The sequence below is a fragment of the Apodemus sylvaticus genome, chromosome 9 (genome assembly GCF_947179515.1).
Source record: "Apodemus sylvaticus chromosome 9, mApoSyl1.1, whole genome shotgun sequence".
In the NCBI taxonomy this organism is placed as follows: Eukaryota; Metazoa; Chordata; class Mammalia; order Rodentia; family Muridae; genus Apodemus; species Apodemus sylvaticus.
The window spans coordinates 76,090,386-76,113,991 of record NC_067480.1 but is presented as its reverse complement, the minus strand read 5'-3'; the positions used below and the strand labels follow the sequence as shown (position 1 = coordinate 76,113,991).

Genomic DNA, 23,606 nt, shown 5'->3' with positions numbered 1-23,606 from the left:
GGATTAGAAATGCAGCTGAATGCTTTAAGTGGGGCTTAATGGGCCACACTAGTAGGAGCAAGGAAAAGGGAAGACAGTAGTTCTGAGACCAATGTACATTGTTACAGCCTAACTCTCAAGAGGTTTCAGAGATTATTAATAAGTGGCCTAGAGATCAGTCTTATGGCATTTTGATGGAAAAATGAATGTGGCTGTTTTCAGCTCTTGTCCATGGCCAAATTGAAGAGTTTTGAGCTAACAACTTTGGCAGAGGAGATTTCAAGACAGCCTAATATTAACTATGTTGCATAATTATTAAGCCAATCTATAACAAAAAGCTGATATAATGCAAGCTGAACAAGGAAAAATACAAAACATACAGTTTGAAGAGAAACAGAACTTAAAACCAGGAAAAACTTAAAACCCAGATCTACACGGAATAAAGGAAATTGTGACCTCAAGGCAAGATCACACTCAGCTAAGCCTTCAACTGGAGAAAAGGAATTAAAGAAAAGCTTGGGGCTGGTATGATGGTGTCCCTACCCTTAATCCCAGCACTCTAAAGAGGAAGGCAGATATCAGAGTTCAAGGCCAACCTGGTCTACAGAGTGAGTTCCAGGACAGCCACACTTAAACAGTAAACTATCCAAAGAAAGAGAGAGAGACAGAGAGACAGAGACAGACAGAGAGAGGGCAGAGGGGAAGGAGAGGGAGAGAGGCAGAGAGGGAGGAAAGGGAAGGAGGGAGGGAGGGAGGGAGGGGGGGAGAGAGAGAGAGAGAGAGAGAGAGAGAGAGAGAGAGAGAGAGAGAGAGAGAGAGAGAGAGAGAGAATAAAATGTATTTGAATGAGAGGGCCATGTTCCAGTCCTTGCTTTAGAGTCAAGAAAGCTATGAAATCTCCCTCCTCAGCTAAGGAAAGTTTCTGAAGCCAGCTATGTATTAGGGGTTTCTTCTACATGGATGTTCATTATGTGCAGAACTATGGGATACCTACCAAGGAAGACTTGCAGATCAGGGTGGAACAAACGGAAGAGAGAAATATGTTGCAGTGTAGTGACAATTTTGAAGCTTTGATTTCTCTGAAAAACATAGAAATATTCTAAGGATAGGTGGATGTGAGGCTGTTATGGACTGTCTACTGCAACTGTCTATGATCTGCCCTGTGCTCTAACAGAGGTGTGATTTTGCCAGCATCAGATAGTGTGACACTGGAAATTCTGGGGACTTTTCTGAGGATATACAAATGCAAGGGCCCTGAGAGGCAGTGTGTATAGCTAGTTGGTTGCTGTTGGTTGTTGTTAGTCAGTGTAAGTGACCATGTGCAAAGAAGAAAAAAGAAGAAATCAGATATCCTGGCAGTGAAGATTAAACTTGCCCCAAGGAACTCCTGCCCTGATCAGCAGGAAGTTGTCTAACAATAATGTCACCTCCTTTTCCCTCTATCCATTTTTCTCTCATATCTAGTGTGAGGGGGTTAAAAGAGTAAAAGAAAAGGAGAGAGATGCATGGAAGAAAAAAGAACCCACATAGTAGTAAAACATCTGGCTACATTGCAGTCAACAAAGCAGTCAAAAAAGGAGTTGGAGAACTGAAGAGTGCTTTGACATCAGACATGGGGATAGATAGTCTAGAATTTGCTTTGCTATTCTAAGGTCTTGCTTTGGTCCTGTATTTCCTCATTCTGCTCCTTTTCCTCTGCCTTGGAATATTAATGTATATTCTGTGCCACTGTATGCTGGAAGTATGTTACCTACTTTTTCATTTTGATTTACAGGGGATTACAGTTAAGAGATTACCATGAGTCTTCTAAGAGAATTTGAACTTTGGACTTTTAAACAATTTTGAGACTGTGATAGACTATAGGAACTTTTAAAGCTGTATTGAATGCATTTTTACATTATTATATGATTACAAACCTATGAAGGCCAGGAAGTGGGATGTGGTGGTTTGGGTAGGAATATCACCCATAGGCTCATATATTTGAATGACTGATTATTAAGGAGTGTTGCTAACTGACAATGATTAGGAGGTTTGGCCCTGTTAGAAGGAGTGTGGCCTTGCTGGAAGAAGTGTGTCACTGGGGATGGGCTTTGGGATTTCAAATACTCAAGCCAGGCCTAGGGTCTCTCTCCTCCTGCTGCCTACAGATCTGAATATACAATTCTCAGTTTCTCCAGTACCTTGTCTACCTGTGTGCCACCATGCTTTCCTGGGCACACTAACAACACTCTTAATAAACAGCAAAGGCTGACAAATAAAAACCACAATGACAGGAATGAGATACTTCTTTTGGAACTATGAGACAATTAGGTCTCTTGGACTTTCAACTATTACAGGCTATTACCACTGTTCTTGGCTACCCTAGAGAAGCTGACAATAAGACCCTAAGACTTAAGACTCCATTTACTTAAGTCATAAAACATAATGAAATAAAGCTGATTATGGACCTGTAAGGTTCAAGCCTACTGGATAACTTTCCCAGTGCTTCTACAAAGAAGTATGCAAACTACTGAAAAAAAAAAAAAGTAATCATCAGTTATACCCAACTTTAAATTCTGTAAGCTATAGCAATGTCTGGATTAGAAAAACATGCCCATTTGTCATGTAGCATGAATCATGGGAGTAATCATAAAATTTCTGATTGAATTTAAGTCCTGCTCCATAAAATTAAACCTATACCTGTTATCTTATTTGGCCAAGAACAGGTCATAGGCCCTAGGAGAGAACCTACCAGTATTACTCTGATAAATGGGCATATATTAACTCAGCTGCTAATGACCTATAGATAATGTATCTCTCAACTCTCATCTGAGAAGCTTCTATTTGCAATAAACGGCAATTTTCAGAGACCCACAACTAGCCAGGTGCAAAGAATAAGGAACTATATAATAAAAAAAATCTATAAACTACATAACCATCTTCCCAAGGCTCAAGAACAAACAAGTAATAATATAATTCAACAAGAATTCACCTATATACGTACATAAATATGTATACACACATATATATAAACACACGTTTTGAGATAGAGTGAAATACATGAAAGCAAACACAAAATATGAGAACACAAAACACAACACAAAAATATACATTCACCTCAGGCATACATAGAAAATTCTCCAAGAAAGACTATTATAAGAAGACCATATGTTTACCAGAAATTATGTCTCAGTAACTTAGAAAGGCTGAACTCATACACAGCATCTGTTCAGGCGACAGAGAAATAACCTATCTTCAATAACGGAAGGAAAATTAGAAATTAGACAAATGTGTGGAAATGAAACAAGTCATACAGTTGGCCAAAGGGGGGAAAAATCACAAAGGAAATTAGAAGTTAGAGATAAACAGAAATGAGAACATAACATGCCAAAATCATGGTATACAGTTAAGATACTGTTCACATGGATTTTATAAATGCAAATACTTGCACTATACAAAATTTCAAATCAATAACTTACCTTTAAGGCTAAAAGAAGAGCTAGTTTAAGTTAACTCAAAGGTATCAGAAGGAAAAGGTGAAAATTAAGAAATTAAAGAAGATCAACAGAGAGAATCAACAAAATCCAAAGCTGGTTCATCAAAAGAATGAATAAAATTGGCAAATCCTAAGACTGGTTTTTATTGGGGGTGGGGGTAGGTTGGGGGGTCAAACTGAAAATGAAAGCATTGCCATCAATCTTACAGAAATAAGATGGATTACAACAGAAAACTATGAATAACTGGCAGCAAGCTAGACAACAAATATGAATCAACAAATCTTTAGAAACACAGATTTTACCTAAACTAAGTTATATAGAAATTTTTAAAAATTAAGTAAAACTGTTATAACCAAATTGAATCAGTAATTTAATATATTCAAGAAAGAAATCCAAGATAAGTGGCTTCATTAGTGTTTTCTAATGAACATTAATGGACTCCAGGCCAATTTCAAATTTTGAAGAAAGGAAAAAAAAAAACTTACACAGTTTTTTTTCAATCAGAAGTGTTCATTCCCAGCTGTTCATCTTAGACCAACCTGAGCCTCATGAGACCCTGACTCAAAAACTTTTAAAAAGATCTAACTAACAAAATCTAACAACATACTGAAAGGATTATGTACCAAGACCAAATAGGAACCATTTCAGGCACAAAGATATTCAATATAAGACCAATGTAGTAAATGTTAATAGAAGAAAAACAAACATAACACTATCAACTGATACATAAAATTCATCTGACAGTATCAAAATACCCTTTTAATAAAACAGAAACAGGAGAGAGGCAGAACACTTAAAAAACTAACTAGCAATTGTAAAAACCATGATAAAGGACACACACACTAATAAATACCATCCTAAAGTAAAATATTTTATTTGATCAAATAAATATTTGATTTATTTGATAACTAGAAAACCATAAAGAAACCATAATAAATGAACTACACCAAAACGTTTCTGTAAAGTTATAGGGTATGATATAAACACAGAAAAATTACCTGTAATCTCATCTAGAATAAATGACCCAAAATGGAAATCAAGGTGATTCTACTTCCACCAAAATCCAAAGAATAACATAACTAGGAAGAAAATTAAACAAGAATGAACAGACTTGAACTGATAAATTACAAGCTTGTTCAAAGAAATCAAAGACCTACATAAGTGGAAAGATGTTCACAGGCAGTGAAAACATAAATAAATAAATAAATAAATAAATAAATAAATAAATAAATAAACCCTGCAAAGAACCACACTTTATTTGTTTTTAGTTTTGGATTTTGATTTTTTTTTTCTGAGACAGGGTTTCTCTGTATAGCACTGGCTGTCCTGGAACTCACTCTGTAGACCAGGCTGGCCTCAAACTCAGAAATCCGCCTGCCTCTGCCTCCCAGAGTGCTGGGATTACAGGTATGGGCCACCACCGCCCGGCAGAACCACACTTTAAACTGAACCTTCTGCAAGACGTATTAACTAGTTAGAACTTCAATAACTGTGGATAATTACAGGAAAACACAAACAAACAGGTGAAGGAATTGAACAAAACCATCCAGGATCTAAAAAAGGAAATAGAACAATAAAGAAATCACAAAGGGAGAAACACTGGAGTTAGAACCTAGGAAAGAGATCAGGAGTCACAGATTCAAGCATCACAAACAGAATACAAGATATAGAAGAGAGAAGGTGCAAATGATACCATAGGACACACTGACACAACAGGCAAAGAAAATACAAAATGCAAAAAGCTCCTAACCCAAAACATCTAGGAAATCCAAGACACAATGAAAGGACCAAACCCAAGGATAACAGGTATAGAAGAGAGAGATGATTCCCAACTTAAAGGGCCAGAAAATATCTTCAACAAAATTATAGAAGAAAACTTCCCTAAGCTAAAGAATGAGATGCCCATGAACATATCAGAAGCCTACAGAACTCCAAATAGACTGGACCAGAGAAGAAATTCCTCCCGTCACATAAGTCAAAAAACCAAATTCACAAAACAAAGAATATTAAAAGCAGTAAGGGAAAAAAGTCAAGTAACATATAAAGGCAGACCTATCAGAATTACACTAGACTTCTCACCAGAGACTATGAAGGCCAGAAGATCCTGGGCAGACCTAATACAGACCCTAAGAGAACACAAATGCCAGGCCAGGCTACTATACCCAGCAAAACTCTCAAAAACCAGAGATGGAGAAAACAGGAAATTCCATGACAAAACCAAATTTGCACAATATATTCCCACAAATCCAGCCCTACAAAGGATAATAGAAGGAAAATTCCAACACAAGGAGAGCAACTACACCCTAGAGCAAGAAAGCAAGCTTCTTTCAACAAACCAAAAAGAAGGTAGTCACACAAACATAATTCCACCTCTAACAACAAAAATAACAGGAAGCAACAATCACTATTCCTTAATATTTCTTAACATCAATGGACTCAATTCCCCAATAAAAAGACATAAATTACAGACTGGATACGTAAACAGGACCCAACATTTTGCTCCATACAGGAATCACACCTCAGTGACAAAGACAGACACTACCTCAGAGTATAGGGCTGGAAAACCATTTTCCAAGCAAATGGTCCCAAGAAACAAGCTGGAGTAGCAATTATAATATTGAATAAAATCTACTTTCAACCAGAAGTTATCAAAAAGGATGAGGAAAGACACTTCATACGTGTCAAAGGAAAAACCTAACAAGATGAACTCTCAATTCTGAACAGCTATGCTCCAAATGCAAGGGCACCCACATTCATAAAAGACACTTTTCTAAAGCTCAAAGCACACATTGCAACTCACACAATAATTGTGGGAGACTTCAACACCTCATTCTCATCAATGGAGAGATGAGAGATCCTGAATACAGAAACTAAACAGAGACACACACAGTAAAAAGTGATGGACCAAATGGTTTTAACAGATATCTATTGAACATTTCATCCCAAAACAGAAGAATATACCTTCTTCTCAGCACCTCATGGTACCTTCTCCAAAGCTGGCCATATAATCAGTCACAAAACTGTCCTCAACTGATACAAGTAAACTGAAATAATCCCATGCATCCTATCAGATCACCACAGACTACGGCTGGTCTTCAATAACAACAAAAACAACAGAAAGCCCACACACACAAGGAAGCTGAACAATGCCCTACTCAATGATTACTTGGTCAAGGAAGAAATAAGGAAATTAAAGACTTTTTAGAATTTAATGAAAATGAAGGCACAACATAACCAAAGTTAAGGGACACAATGAAAGCAGTGCTAAGACTCATAGCTCTGAGTGCCTCCAAAAAGAAATGTGAGAGAGCATATACTAGCAGCTTAAGCGCACACCTGAAAGCTCTAGAACAAAAAGAAGCAAATACACCCAAGAGGTGTAGATGGCAGGAAATCATCAAACTCAGGACTGAAATCAACCAAGTAGAAACTAGAAACAAAAAGAACAATACAAAGAATCAACAAAACCAGGAGCTAGCTGGTTCTTTGATAAAAATCAATCTCTCTCTCTCTCTCTCTCTCTCTCTCTCTCTCTCTCTCTCTCTCTCTCTCTCTCCTCCTCCTCCTCCTCCTCCTCCTCCTCCTCCTCCTCCTCCTCCTCCTCCTCTTCCTCCTCCTCCTCCTCCTTCTCTTCCTCCTCCCTTCCTTTATTCTTTCTTTTGTTCTTTCTTTCTATCTTTCATTCTATCTTTCTTTCTTTTACTCTGTCTTTTTATCAAATATATTCTAACAGGAGTCAAACTGAAAAAGGAAATTTAATTTGAAAAAATGTTCCCATCAGATTGTCTAGTAGGCAAAAGATCATTGAGTATTTTCTTGACTGATGATTTACTATTGCAAGTGTCATCCCAGAAGAGCTGGAATAAGAAACCAGTCTGCACAAGATAGAAAGTCTATTCCTTCATGACCTCTTCTTCAGTGCCTGCCTCCAAGTTCATGTTTGATTTCTTGACCTGCCTACCATTAATAATGTACTATAAGATATAAGATGAAATAAAACTCTTTCCTCTCCAGAAAAAAAAAAATTAGAAGAACAAAATCCCCTCCCTTAATTCCTCTTCTAATGCAGCCTTTTGTTTTCAAACATAGATCAAGAAACTCAAAGCACTAAATATACCATACTTTGTCCTTTTCAAAGCCCTTAGTCTCTCACAAACTAAATTCAAACTATCTCTTATATCATTCTTGAGTCCTGTCAGTCACCAAATGTAACCAGTTTTCTAGAACACCACAGAAATCATGTTTGAATGCTTTATCTTAAAATTCTTACTATTCAGCCAAATGACTCATCCAACAAGACCTAAAGACTTTGTTATTCTCAAAATATATACCTTTCTTCACATTCAAGATGGCACTCTTCTACAAGATGTTTACCAATTTTATAAATAGTAAAATAGAATGTGAAAAACGTGAAAAATATGATTTCCTTTAAATTCCCAATTCAATGTTTTTATTTTATATTTCATTGTTAAAGCTCTTTGTTTTGTGTCTTAGTACTTACTGTCAACCTCCTTTAGATTATAAACACTTAGTGATCAAAATTCTCTCGTCTATGATAGTGTAAAAATCACTAGCCTTCAGGTAAGATGCCAATAAATCATTTAATCATACACACCTGACAACCTGAGTTCAAAACCTGGAACCCATGTAAAAGAGGAGAGAACCAACTCCACAAAGCTGTTCTCTAACATCCACATGCATGCTAGGTGTGACACACGGTTACACACACACACACACACACCAGGAAGGAGGCATGAAATCCTACACCTAGCCAAAGAGCTATTGGCAAGTGATAGCTGCTGGAAGAGGAAAAATTGGTTTTCTTTAATGGAGTGAATGATTCAGAATAACAAGCACATTCTAGGGGACGGCCTATGATCAGGAAGAGTTGGTCAACACAAACTGGACTCAGTGGGGTTGTTTTAGTCTTTTTTTTTCTTTTTAAGAAATACAACATGAAGATGGGTAAGTAGGGAGATGGAATCTGAAAGAAGCTGGGTGTGGGAAATAAATACAATAAAAAGATATTTTAAATGTCTAAAGAATATATAAAAACATTTTAATTATTAATAAAATATGATTTTAAAATATTAAAATATTATTTAAAATGACAATAGTGGTGGTAGTGGTGATAGCCACCACACCAACCCTATCTTAATAATAAAAAAAACTAAGAATTTACTAAATTCCTCTAAATTTGGATATGAGAGAAACAGAACAGGGGAGATCAGATAGAACAATGACACCTATTTCACATAGAATAAAAAGTATACATTCACATAGAATAGAAAGTATACATTAAAGCCGATTTGTGAAATGGATCTCATTCAAGTATAAGATTTTGGTATTTTAAAGGATATATTTACTAAACTTAAATGTCACATTGCACATCTGTCATTCTAATGCATCAGAAACTATATTACAAAATACAGCAAAAGTTTCTCAAGCTCCAATGAAAGTACTGCATGCCATCATACCTCAGGAGCATAGTTATCTACCTCAAGCCTTTCAGAAGTGCTGAGGACACTCAGCTGTAACTGGTGCTACTTGTTCCTGCTTTAAGAAAACAAGACTCTGATTGCTTCTAGCCCTATCATAGTGATTTTTTAAAAATATCAAATTAACCAAGAAGGCATATGCAACTTGAAAACAAAATAGTGGTTGTCCTGTTCTTTACTTTCAAGTCACATTATTTAATCACTATGAATTCCAAATAATATAGAGGAAAGGTATGAAAAATTAGGGCACAGACTGAAAAGCCTGAGACTGGGAGTAACATAGTTTAAATGAGTAACTTTAAGTCATAAAAAGAAGAAGCCATCCTATTCCATTGTCTGGGCTATTATATAACTGTTCTCTAACATAGAGGTTGGCACTCCCAAACTAATCTTTCACTACCAATTTCAAACAGCATTCAGTCAACCTGAGACTGTAAATAATCTGAACTCAGCCTTTCTCTCCAATCCAATCCTACAGGCTACAAACCAGAAGCTCTAGCAAGCAACCTGATTCACATTTCATAATCCTACTTTAAATGTGTTTAGGCTTGTGCGCCTTTGTTAATAATTGCCCTTGTTCCATCCAAGTCCCTCTGCCTATTTGCCAACTCTGATCTTTCTATCTGTTAAAGCATGGCTCAAGTTTCCTTTTACTCAGCTAAAGAACACTCACAAACTACAAACCTAACTACACTTTCTTCCAGTGAATTCTGACAAAGCCACATATATATCTCTTACCATACACTCTATAAAAGCTAAAATAAACTTTTAAAAATTATTTCTCTCTTCTGACAGACTTTGAGTGCCACCAAACCAAATGCTAATTTTCATCTTTATATTTTATAATTATATTTATATTTTATATGAAGAATTATTATTATTTTGATAATTATTTATTTTCATTGATTAAAATTATAAAGTAAAACAGACTTGTGCCTCCAGCTGCCTCTATCCCCTCTACTATAGAACCAACACCAATACTACACTCTACACCACACTAGACTGATACCAACAGCACCTCCCTAGGTCACTTTCCACACTTTCTGTTGAGGTAGGACGCCCAACTTGTACCACCAACCCCATCTGCCATCACCAGAGCCCTTGCTTCTCTAGATGGCAGCCCCATCCCAGTCTAGATCCATACACTTTGCACCAGTACCCAGCCTAGTGAAGCCACCAGATCCTTCCCTCCATGCAACCTCCTCAATTCCTCCTCCTCAATATAGCATGTGTTGCACATCTAGCACCGGTCTAGTTTGGCTAGCCACATCCACACCATGCCAAGCTCCAAGCTTAGAGCAGGAAGCAACTGCTATGCACTAGTGCAGGCCCATGATCTCTCAACTTCACACTATCATATCCAATTTTCAGGCCCAATCTGACTCACATAACCTATACTCTGACCCATTCTATCATATCCATATCACACACAAAATCAAAAAAGTTCACATGTAAAATCATCAGAAAAATACATATAATATGAAAGAGCAAGACAGTATCACCCACCCACCCACCCCTAAAAAAATCCACAAATCCTACATCTATATATCTCTGGTGATAATTAAAGATGAACCTCACAACACAGAATTTAAGACACATTCATAAACTTAAACAGTTTGAACATTATATAAAGAAACAATGAACTAAAAGAGAATGAACTTAAAGAAAACAAATGCCTGAATAATGAAGTAATGGAGACAACTGAGGATTTGAATACAGAATTCAATGAATAGTTAATGATACTGAAGAGAACTCATGATGAAATGAAAGAACAACAACTCAACATTCCAGTTAGAAAACTCAAGGGAAATTCTTACAAGTAGAATGGGTCAAGTAGACAATAGAAAATTACATAGAACTTGAAGACAAACTTGAAGAGGAATTAAAGCATATACATAAAGAATATACAAATACATTAACACAGAAAAGGAACAAGCTGGAACTGTAAAACATAATAAAAACATCAAATCTTCTAATTATAAGCATATCTGAAGCATACCATGTCAATGGCATAGACCAGATCTTCAAAAATATTATACAAGAAAACATCCCCAAATTAGACCAAAATAGCTACACAAATACAAAAAAGTCACATTATACACCAAATAGACAAGACCAGAAAATAAAACTCCCTACAACATATGACATTTAAAATAGAAAATATACAGAGCAAAGAAAAAATAAATGTTACAAAAGATAATTAAAAAGTAAAATATAATGGAAAATCCACTAGAATAATCACTAACTTCTCAGGTGTAAACTCGGATAGTCAGAAGAGCCTAGGGGTCAAGTTCTAAAAGACCGTGAATGCCAACCTGGAATTCTGTACACATCAAAACAGAAAAGAAATTATAATAACCAAAACACAAAGCACAACTAGAAACACAAATAACAACAACAAAAAAATAACAAAATGATGGTAATCAGCATCTTTCCAAAAGAACTAAATGTTAATGGCCTCAATTATTCAATCAAAAGACTCAGTATGGCTGAATGAATTAACAAACAAAATCGATCTGTTCTCTACAAGAAACTTAGCTTTAAAGACAGGCACCATCTTGAAGTGAAAAAACAGAAGGAGTACCTCAACTGAATATGAACAGGAAGCAAATAGGCAGTGACATCCTACTGTCTAACAAAATAAGACTTCAAAGTAGAATGAATCAGAAAGATCAAGAATGGCACTTCATTCTACTCAAAGGAACAATTAACCAAGAAGACATTACAATATTAGACATATATACACCAAACTCTGATGCACCCAATTTTATAAGCACCGTACTACTAGAATTAAAGACACAGATAAACATCAACCCTTTAAGACTAGGTGGTTTCAGCACCCAATTTCTCCAATAGATAGGTCATCTGGACAAAAAGTGTGCAAGAGAAACCACAGATATACACCAAGTACACAGAACAGATATCTATAGAATGTTCCACCGAAACACCAGAAAATACATGTTCTACTCAGGAGCCCATGGAATGTCACTAAAATACATCACTCCTGGGATACAAAACAAATTTCAAAAAATTTAAAAAAAATAGTTGTATGTATCAAATCTGACCATTATGCAAATAAAACTTGACAGAGCAAACAAATCTATAAGAACAAAAATACATGGAGACTAAACAATAAATCAATGAATAGTGAATAGATCAAAAAAGAAGTCAAGAGAGAGAGAAAAGAAAAAGTACTGGTACAAAATGAACATTAAAACACAGCAAAACCCAACCTCTGTTACACATTAAAAGCCACTCTAGAAGAGAAATTTATAACAATAAGCACCTACAAAAAAGAAAAGAAAAAAACAGTAAGAGCACAAATAAATGGCTTAATGATACAACCCACAAATGTGGAAAAAACATACCCCAATCAAGCAGATGACAAGAAATAATCAAAATAAGAGCAGAGTAGATTAATGAAATGGAAATAAAGAAAACAAGCAAAAACCTGCTTTATTGAGAAGTTAAACAAAAGCAACAGACCCCTTGTCCAATTAACCAAAAGAAAGACACAAGTTACGAGAATCAAAAATATGCACAGAAATATTACAGCAGATACCAAAGAAATTTAGAAGACTAGAAAGGAATACTTTTAAAATATTTACTCCATTAAACAATAATAGAAAACCTTGGGAAAAAAACAACACTAAGGGTCAGACAGATTCACAACAGAACCCTACCAGATTTTCAAAGAAAATCTACAATCTTTTTTTCAAATTGCTTAAAAAATATAAATACAAGGAGCACTTTGAAATCTATGAGGACAGTAGATACCTGTAGATTAAGTTTTACCCCAACCTGACACAAGCTAGAGTCACAAAGGACTCTGGAAAAAAATGACTCCATAAGACGTGCCTGAAGGCAAGTCTATAGGCACTGTCCTGACTGACAAATTACGCCAAAGAGGGCAGCCACTGTGGGCTGTACCACTTGTGGACAGGTGGTCCTGGGCATAGAAGAAAGCGAGGTGAGCAAGCCATGGGAGAAAGGCCGCATTCCTTTAAGGCTTCATCTTCAGTCCCTACCTCCAGATTCCTACCCTGCTTTCCCTCAGTGACAGACTATGACCTGAAGCTGAAATAAACACTTTCCTCCTCTAGATGTAGTCCTATTCATGGTATATCAGCGCAATAGGAACCTTAACGTAGATAATACAAAGACCTGGTAATGACTCAACAAAAACGAAAACCACAGGTAAACATCTCTGATGAATACAGATTCAAAATCCTCAATAAAATATGTTCAAACCTAATATAACCATCTACCAAAATGATTATCCTCAGTGACCAAGTTGGGTTTTTCCCAGAGATGCAAAGATAGTAAAAAAAACAAATTAATAACTGCAGTAAAGTACATAAATATATTTAAAGACAAAATTCACATAATAATTGTAATATATGCAGAAAAGGCCTTTCACAAACCCCAACAAGTCTTCATGATAAAGGTTCTAGAAAGTGTAGGACTGAAGAGAATATATCTTAAAATAATTAAGGCTATATATGAGAAACCCACAAACACTATCATCCCAAATACAGAAAAACTTGAATCAGTCCCATTACAATCAGGACAGGGTTGCCCACCATCCCCACTCCTTTTCAATGTAGTGCTCAAAGCACCGACTGAAGCAGTAAGACAGGAGGACATTAAATGGTTACAGACAACAAAAGAAGCCACACTATCCGTATATGCAGATGATGTGGTAACACACATAAAAGATCCCAAAATTCCAGCAGAAGACTAGAAATGTTTAACAATTTAGCAAAGTGGCAGAATACCAAATCAAGTTAACAAAAATCAGAGATCTTTCTATATACCAACAATAAGCATGATGAGAAAGATAGACATACTCCTGTTCACAGTGGCCTCAAAGAAAAAAGGATCTAGACATACATATAACCAAGAAAGGAAAAGAACTCTACAATTAAAATTTCAAGTCTCTATAGGAAGAAAATGAGCAAGGGACTAGAAATGATCAGCCCATACTTACAGATAAAAATTAATATTGTGAAATGACCATTCCACCAAAAGAAACTTACAGATTCAATGCAATCCAAATCAAAAACCCTATCTCATTATTCATAGAAATTTAAAACACACAAACAAAAAAACTCCTGAAATACATATGGAATCAGAAAAGACCCCAAAATAGCCAAAGCAATCCTAATAAAATGAGCAATGCTACAGGGATCACCACTGCAGATTTTAAGATGTAATGCAGAGCCATAGTAATCATAAATCTGTAGGGAAGGACTACATTTGCCCGGTAATTAAGACCAACAATTGACAAGTGAAACCTCATAAAACTAAAAAGTGCCTGAACAGCTAAGAAAATATTCAAGCAAGCAGACATAGAGGAAGGGGGGATTCTTGCCAGCTATATATTTAGCAAAGGATTAAAATCCAGAATATAAAGAATCAAAGCAAAGAATCGCCTGGCGTTGGTGCACGCCTGTAAGCCCAGCACTCTGGGAGGCAGAGGCAGGCGGATTTCTGAGTTCAAGGCCAGCCTGGTCTACAAAGTGAATTTCAGGACAGCCAGGGCTATACAGAGAAACCCTATCTCAAAAAAACAAAATCCAAAAAACCAAAAAGAAAAAAAAATCAGGCTATGGATCTGAAAAGAAAGTTTTCAAAGGAAGAAATAAAAGTGGCTAATCCCTCAAAAAAATTTTTTCATCAAAAATTTTTCATCGTTCTTATCAACTAGAAAAATGCTTATCAGAACAACTTTGAGATTTCCTCTTCCACAATCAAAATGACTAAACTTAAGATCAACAACCAACAACAAAAGCTGAAAAGATTGTGGCCAGTGGGGAACTCTCATTCCCTGTTGAAAGACTCTTGGCATCTGCCCAAAGGACTCAGCATCCTACCCCACAGACATTTGCTCAGCCATGTTCATTGGTGTTCCACTGAGTTATTATCCTGCTGTAAAGAAAAAGGAAACCATGACATTTTCAGGAAAATTAAACCAGAAATTATACTCATGTAACCTAGCCCTGGAAAGACAAATGCAACATGTCCTCTCTTATCTGCAGCTCCTAGATCCAAATCTTCAGATCTAAGTGCAGATCTTGCTTCTCCCCAAAGGAACATCTCTGCAGCGAGAGACAGAGACCATCATAAAAAACCACAACTGATCAAACTGCAGAGATCAAATAATGGTGGGTTGCTCAACACAACTCTTGTACCCAAGTCTCAGGAAAAAGGAGGCAGAAATATTGCAGAACCAGAAAACCAGGAAATCTGCTATGAGATTATATCTCATGGAAATAACAGGAGTGCTTCACCTATGATATCTCAACAATATAGCTGCTTAAATAAGACCTGAACAATGACACTACCAATAGATATATAATCATGGAAAGGGGAAATTCCACAAGGCCCCAACCCTAAACAAAGTATTACAAACAACTAAGAAACACTGAGAGCAAGAGAAATAATCTTCACCAGAGATAAGGACTCTAATTCATTTCACCAATACAAATCAAAGTCATACATACAAGTCACACAAAAAGTGAGCAAGCTGTATTTGTGTGTATACGTGTGTGTGTGTGTGTGTGTGTGTGTGTGTGTGTGTGTTTGTGTAAGAAATAACAAAGACATAGAGGTCATCAACTTGAAAGCCATCAGGATGAAGGAGGAGTGATATGGGCAAGGTTCAAGGGAAGAAAGGGAGGAAGAGGAATGATGTAGTTATATTTCAGTTTCAAAATCTATAACAAATGAGTACCCCAAACTTTCATTAGCAATTAGCTATACTGATGAATATTACACATAGGCAACAAAAATGGTGAACTGGTCAACAAAACTGCTTTCAACCCATTCCCCAAACTTATCCTGCACTTCTCAGTATCACAGGCAGTTACTTTTCTCTAGCACGCTTGATGATGGCAAAGATGTGCCCTGTGGAGAGGCAGCATTACAACAAGATAATAGAAGCCATTATTTCTCCTCCTCTTTCCCAGTTTCCTTGTGGCATCCCTAGTTGACACTGTCTCTTCCTTAACTCCAGTTCCCTTCAGACCATACAACCCACTGATGATTAGATTTAAATGTCAACCTAGAATCACCTAGGAAGATAATTTGAATGAGGAATTGTCTAGATCAGTTAGGCTTGTGGGTGTGCCTACAGGATGTGGTCTTGTTAACAGACCCAGTCTACTGCAAGTAGCATATTCCAGCCACTGCACCCAAACTGTCAAAGAGTAAAGAAATCTAGAAATCTAGATTTCTAGATTTCAAGATCATATCAACATAAGATATCAAGCAGAGTGAGTATATTCATTTCTCTCTACTCCTGACTTTGTTGTGATGTTATGATGCTTTATCACAGCAACAAAAATGAAACTAGAACACCCAACGAGCTTGTTTCTCCCCAGAACCATATCTTCTGTATTCAGACAATACTATCTGTTCTCCCAGATACTCCAGACCTAATGAGTGTGTGAACACTTCTTTCTATGGCAAATATCTCAGCGGATCATAGACCCCTGGTGTGGTTCCTGACCAATTCCATTACCAATGAAATTAGTTCTTGGATTAACTTTCCTCTGTGGAATAACTTCCTAAGTTTACTATGTTCTAGAAAAATGGATTATCAGCTGGGCGTAATGACCTGAGCCTGTAATGTCAGCCCTTGGAAAGCTGAGAAGGGAGGGGAGCCACAAGTACAAGGCCAGCCTGGGTTACACAGGGAGTATCAGGCAAGCCAAGCTACATAGAATCCTAGCTCTGGAAAACAAACAGCAAACAAAAAATGTATTGACTATGTTTCAACACAGTAAAGTATTAAAAACTTTCAAGTGAAGACAGCTTATTATACAAAAACATTATTCTTAGCACAGATACAGAGAAAATTATCCCTTAAATTCTTAAAAGTAAAAATAACAAAAACTTTAACATTTTATTCATAGCAAATTATTTCTCATTGGGATGAAATCTTTACTCAGCTGCAATATTTGCCTGAAATAAATCAATCACGTACAATAAAAATGTCACTTTTTTGAGACTTACTTAGTAGAGGGGAAAATTGGAAAGATTATGGGATTTGGAGTCACTGCAGGCCAAGACATCTGTTCAGAGGAAAGAACTGTTAAGGACCTCCTGTCACTGACTTATCATTCAAATCCATAAAACTCAGGACTTTTTTTAAAACTCAGTAAAGATAAATCAAACTAGACTATTCATTTAAACTATGTGTTTATCCAAACATACTTCAACACATTTGCTTAAGATTATAAAATAGCAAAATAAAAAGTAATCGCCTCAAACATATGTAATACAAATATAATTTGTAAGTGGCTCAAAGCTTACAACAGATTATTACATAAAAGACTTCTCAATTATTTTTTTCAGTAACTATTACAAAAAAAAAAAAATCCTAGTAGAAGAAGACTGATAACATAATTCACTCTCTGTCCAAACTGTAGTTCAGGAAACGGGGCAGTTTCACCGTAAAAAGAACATCCTTTTTTTTTTTTTAATAGCATTTATTAATCTCTGAATGCATGGTCTTGATATTATCAAAACAGTATTTTTAAATCCCATAAATGTACAAATTAAAATTAAAGATCAATTTAAGATTATAGACACCGAAAGAATGAGAAATGTAAAGGAACAAGGACCTGACATTATTTAGAAGTGTTTGCAGAGCACAAACTCCAGACATTTATATAAAGCACTATCTCATTAAAACTTTATGAGATATTTTCATGAAAAGGTACATAAGTTTTCTAAGCTGCCTCACCAACAAACAACAGAAGCAGAATTTCAGCTCAGTTTTGCCTGGGTCTAGAGTATAATCCTATTAACAATTCTTTTTTTCTCTAGAATCAGATGCACTATGGGTAATATCAAAGTAAAACTAGAAATAAAACTTTTTTTTTCCAGAAAGAACTTGAGTCCCTAATCTTTCAAGAATCTTTAATATCAAGCTTTCAAATAACTAACATAAGTAATTCTAGTTTAAATCACAGCTTTACTGAATCTATGTTCAGATTCTATAATTAAACAGACTATAAGGTTCCTAAGTGATTCCCAACTAATATATATGCCTTACTGACTAACAGTCAAAAATGATATCAGCATCTCCAAACCTAGCATCCTATCTACTTCTTTCATGGGTTATTCACCATATGCTGAGAGGACTAGCCTTGCTGGCTCTTCCTAGTCAGTCGTTCTTTTAATGGGCTTGTATCTGAAAACAAGGTGAAAATGCTCATTGTCTACTATCCTAAGTCAAAATCCTGACATTTGCTTTCTGGTAGATACATGGGTACCAGTATTTTCCATAACACTCTTTTTCAAACAACAATAAACACAAAAAATAATCCCTCTTTAAGGAATAAATGGGATGTTATAACCATATACACATTACATAGCTAAAACGAAAATTTCATAATAACTACATTTGTATTGACAGTAAATAATGCACTTGCTATTTACTACTTTTTTTTAAAGCCAGTAGCAGGTCACTGGCTGATCTCAGAAACACTAAGATACAATTAGAACATTACTCTAGCTCTAACCCCACCAAAGCAATACTGCTATAACTTGAGTGCTTTTCCTTCTTCCTCTCCAAAGCGGAGCAGATAGAAGACAAGGAGAGCAAGAAGGAGAAGCTCTTCTCTAGCGTAGCAGAGGAGTGAGTTCATCAGCTCTCCCAACACGAAGACCTATAATCAATCACTTTAACCCTTTTAATTGCACATTCATAATGTCAGAGCAGTAGCACCACCATGTTCAGACTTTTAGCATCTAAAGAAATAACTAAATAATTTCCAATGCTTTAATTAGGCTATTTTGAAGCCATTTACAAATGGCTTCAAACGAGACAGGGTTTCACTATGTAGCCCTGAGTAGCCTGGAACACTTAACGCAGAGAAGGCTGTCCTCTATCTCAGAGAGATTAGTTTGTCTCTGCCTCCCAAGTGCTAGGGTTAAAGGCAACCACTGTGTGCCTGGCAAGAGGCTACAATCAAACATAAGAGATGTGTTGTTAACGAGCAGAGGGAAGAGGGCTTATGGGACTTATGGGGAGGGTAAAACCAGGAAAGGGGAAATCATTTGGAATGTAAACAAAGAATATAGAAAATTAAAAAAAAAAAAATGTGTTGTCCTGAAATTCTTCAGTAATTAAATACTGCAATGACTTCTAAAGTTGATTAAACTGATTTTCATAATGGATTATTACTCAATACACAAAGAACTACATTTCAAATAACAGTTTTATACAGATTCCCCTAAGATCACCTGTATTATAAAGCCACTGATGAGAAAATATTGTTTTTCCACTACAGTTCCAGTATATTAGTTAGTATGTGTCAAAAATTGGATGTTTTCTCAGCAGAACACCATAAAAAATGACACAGGAATACTTATAAATATCATTATTCTACATAACCAGTCATGACTAATTAGAAAGGTCTATATGTGACACAGTATAATTTTAATAGGTCTTGTTTAACTTAAATATGTTAATAGTATTACAGAATGTGACAATATAACTTCACCCTCCCCTAAAAGAAATAGCATTGGTTTTACAAAAGAGTTAAACTACATAACATTCTACATAAACTATGAAGAGCTACATGAAAAAAATCCTACAAACAATAATAATTTCTCAAGTTTCCGTCCACACAGAGTAACATCTACTATTCTACTGACCTATCCATATGGAAAGAACTACTTAGGTAGACAGTGAAGCACCACTGTTCAGATTGACACAGAGAAAGACACGAAAGAGAGGTCTGGGGAGGTGATAATTAACTTGCAATAAAACAATACTATTCAACTTAAAATGCAATCCTTTATTCATGGGTTGGCCTTCCTACTTTTTCAGTGTTCAAGTATGTTAGTGACCAATGGTTAGTTTTTATTGCCCTTACTAGCCAAATAGAGAGCCAGGATATTGATTTTGAGTTTGAGTTCTGAACCTAATATTAAGATAACACGTATAAAGTGACAAATACAAAGAAATTTTATCAAAACTAGGCATTGGGATAAAATAGGAAAAAGCCTACAGTGTGAAATATGCCTGAGGGGTGAAGGGGGGGGCAGACGTAGGTGGGCCAGGAAAGCCCTTCCTAGTCAAGGCAGAGAAGACACATTTTACATTTAGCAGTGACAGAGAGAATTTAAGAGATTAGGACAGTCAAGTGTAGAAACAAGTGCAAGCAGAACACAACTCTACAGGTGTGTCTCACTCAGCTCACTCGGGGAAGAGCAGAAGCACTGAGGCACAGGAAATTAAAATGGGGACACGGTTTCATTCTTAAAATCAAAGTAAAGCTCCTAATCAACAACACTACGAAAATTCACTTTACTGTCTAAATAATAATTAATAGTAATAATAAGGAAGTTATACAAGATAATTGAGATTTGTAAGGATTCATAAGTCAGCCAATCAGAATCCCAGCTTAGTATTAGCTAAATCAGGAATGTGATTTACCCATCCAGTTTCGGTTTCCTTAAAAGTTGTAACAATAAAGTGAGTTAAGATGTGTATTTAAGGTATAAAGAAGCAAGGTAAAGTAAAAACTAAAATTAAGGTTATAAAAATTATGGGACTAGAAGTAGTTGCTATTAGACTTCCATAAGGACTTTCATAAAGTTCTTTAAAACTTAACTATTTAGTTTGTACAAGGGTTGTACGTTCAATTCCCTGTACCATAGAAATAAAAGGACAACCATTTGTATGTATGTAAAGCATAACTCTTCCATTTACATTATAAAAATTACATGAAGAAAAAACTAAATCCCTTTGTGTGGCTCTAAACTGTTTAAAAAATATGCTTCAAATATCAAGAACACACTACCCAATTGAGGCTTCACTTGAAGACATCAGACACAATGATTTTGCCAATAAAAGAAACTTTCAACCAGCAATACCTTTGAACCCAAGATTCCAAGCCTATGCCTTAATAAAAACTCAACGAACTGGGGAACAAGTCTTTCAAGAAGTACTCCAAACCATTATAACAAAAATAAATAAATAAAACAAAAATGTGATGCAGGCACCACACAACATACAGAGCACAGACTTTGTACTTCTTTTCCTTCTCCTGGAATCCAGTGTTGGCTCACTCTACATCCCTTAAGCAAACTTTTTTTAGGGCATCCTGCCACTGAACCTTCCTATACCAGGCCACCTCTTCATTCCAAAGTGTGTGTGTGTGTGTGTGTGTGTGTGTTTATGTGTGTGTGTTCGTGTTCCTTTACAGACACATAACTTCATTTCTAGACACAGAAGATATCTACATCTTTTGTACTGAACAAGATCTTGTCCAGCACCACATGAGAAATGCAGAACAAGTAGTGTCAGTTATCACATCTACTGAACTAGTATCACATTTTAACAGAAACCCTAGGGACTCCGGTTTGACCAATGCTCTCTATCACCCTGCTGCAGTCCTTTCCATTCTATTTCGGACACCAAGGAAGTCCTGGAACAGGACTGAACCAAAGACACATAACGTAAAAGTGAATTTCTTTGCCACTGTATTCAAAGATTTCTTCTTCAATAGTGCTTATGATGCGTCCTGTGCAACAGCACACCAATTAGAGGTGTTTTCTGAACTACATTTGGATGCACACTACACACTACACGTACAAAAGCCCTAATATTTCAGCACAATCCACCTCAAGCAGTTTAGCACATAACCTGCATATTAAAGTTTCAGGATTCAGTTCAGTTCAGAGTTGAGAAATGGGACTTGCAGAAAGTGATGGGAGGGGGCTATAAAAGATGTAACCTTCTGAAGTTGTTAGCATTCTCAAGCGCTAAATCGGTTAGTAACTAATACTGAGCCTCTGTTAGTAACTAGTACCGACCAAACTCTGTCGCGTCTGCACAGAACGTATTGGAAGAACAGTACTTCTCCCGGAAAACAGAGGGGGCAGAGGGAACTCTCCCGGTAGTTTTCCTCGGGTCCTGACAGGCCTCGAACTGACAGGCGCTGGTGTGACTAACTTAAGTAGCACTAAGGTAAATTAAGGCAGGAGACGGTTTTTCTCCTCGGAAGCTGCTCGGCTGAGGGCTCGAGCCGCCTGACTTCCGGCCTAGGAAGGAAACGTGCTGCCCAGGGCTGAAATAAACAGGGAACCGGCCAAGGAGGAAGTAGGGCTGGCTGAGCAGCCCGGCTGTGCCCGGTAGCTGCTCCCCGAGCTCGCCCCGGGCCTCCTGAGGAGGCCCGGGGACGGGACGGGGACGAGCGGGCAGAGGGGCTGCCTCGCCCATGTGCGCGCCCGCTCGCCCGCCCGCCCGCAGCGCACGGAGCCCCCGCCCGCCTCCCTTCCCAGCCCGCGCGCGCGCAAGCCGCGGCCGGCTCGGGCCTTCCCTGGCGGCGGGACGGGCCCAGCGAGGCTGACGGGAGGCCGGAAAGGGAGCGACGGGTCCCAGTGCGGCTGGCCGGGGAGGCTGACGGGGGAGGCGAGGCGCTTTTTCACCGTTAGCAGCGTGATGTTTTTACCTGTAGCGCAGCAGGGCTCCCCAGCTCCTATTCCCTGAATCCTCCTCCCCTCCTTTCTCTCTCTCTCTTTCTCTCTGTCTCTCTCCTTTCTCTCTCTCTCTCTCGCTCGCTCTCTCTCCCCGTCAGTCTGCCGGGCTCTCGTGGAACACGCCGGGCCTGGCCCGACCAGCCAGAGAACAGGGCGGGAGGTGGCGGCGGTGACCAGCGGCCACGTGACCACGCTCCCGCCGTAACGGCGTCCGCCTCCTGCTGCGCGCCCTCCCGGCGCTCCACCTCTAGGAACCCCGCGCGCCCGGGTGTCCATGCTCAGGCGCGCGGCCCGGCCTGGGACGAGCAGGAGGGTGGCCGGCGTGCCGGGAGCCTGGCGTATGGGGTAGGTCGGGGCGAGGGGGTAAAAGGGGTCGCCCAGGACCAAAGAATCTGCCTGGGCCCTGCCGGTGCGCATGCGTGCGGGGCCTCCACACTGTGCCCCGCTGGGGTACGGGAGCCGGCCCTCTGCTGCGACCCGACGTCCCCACTTGCCACCAGCTTCCCAGGGTGAGACTGGCAGTGAGGAGAGAAGTCAGGCCCGGGAACGTCCCAAGAATCTGGCACCCACCCCTGCCCAGGATGGCACAATTTCCTGGTCTCCTGTAAATAGCCTTGCTCTTTGCTCTACAGCTATACAGATTGATGACGGCTCATGTCACCCAACTCTGTCTGGAGGGACTCAGTACCTCTTCGTGAAGACCTTCTTTGTATAAATCCAGAGAGAGGTGGTGTTTTTCTAGCAACCCCACACCTGTAAAACCCATCAGGTTTTATCTTCTCAGACCTTGATTCTAGTCTCCCTAACTATTGAATGACTGACAATTTTGACAAACGACTAGACCCTGGTTTTACTACCCTATGCCCCTGCTTAATCATGACTTAAAGTTACCTTTAGCCTCCAGCAATGAGATGCTGGTAATTTCTTCTCCAGTAGGATTGAGTGAAAATGCTAGTTACAGCGGTAAATAGCTCATCTGAGTTAGAGAGAGAGAGAGAGAGAGAGAGAGAGGTATCTCTTTTATTAATCTGTCTTTACAAATAGCTCAAAAGGAAATTGGTTGTTATGTTCAGAATATGGAAACCAAGGCAGAAAAAGGTCAGAAAGTTAGCTAGCTTCCAAGGAAGGCATACCACACTTCACACAGTGA

General features: G+C 37.9%; 1 protein-coding gene and 1 long non-coding RNA gene across 3 annotated transcripts in view; one reads left to right on the top strand and one right to left on the bottom strand.

The window, feature by feature from the left end:
- Tbc1d5 (TBC1 domain family member 5) overlaps positions 1-22,611 on the bottom strand; it is a 533,074-nt gene extending 510,463 nt beyond the window's left edge. The window contains exon 1 of the mRNA XM_052191804.1: positions 22,429-22,611. The gene's annotated coding sequence lies outside the window, so the exon portion shown is untranslated. The remainder of the gene's footprint in view (positions 1-22,428) is intronic.
- A 102-nt stretch (positions 22,612-22,713) lies between these two features.
- LOC127691873 (uncharacterized) overlaps positions 22,714-23,606 on the top strand; it is a 41,769-nt gene continuing 40,876 nt past the window's right edge. For both annotated transcript variants that reach the window (XR_007979406.1, XR_007979407.1), the window contains exon 1: positions 22,714-22,801. This is a non-coding gene — a long non-coding RNA (uncharacterized LOC127691873). The remainder of the gene's footprint in view (positions 22,802-23,606) is intronic.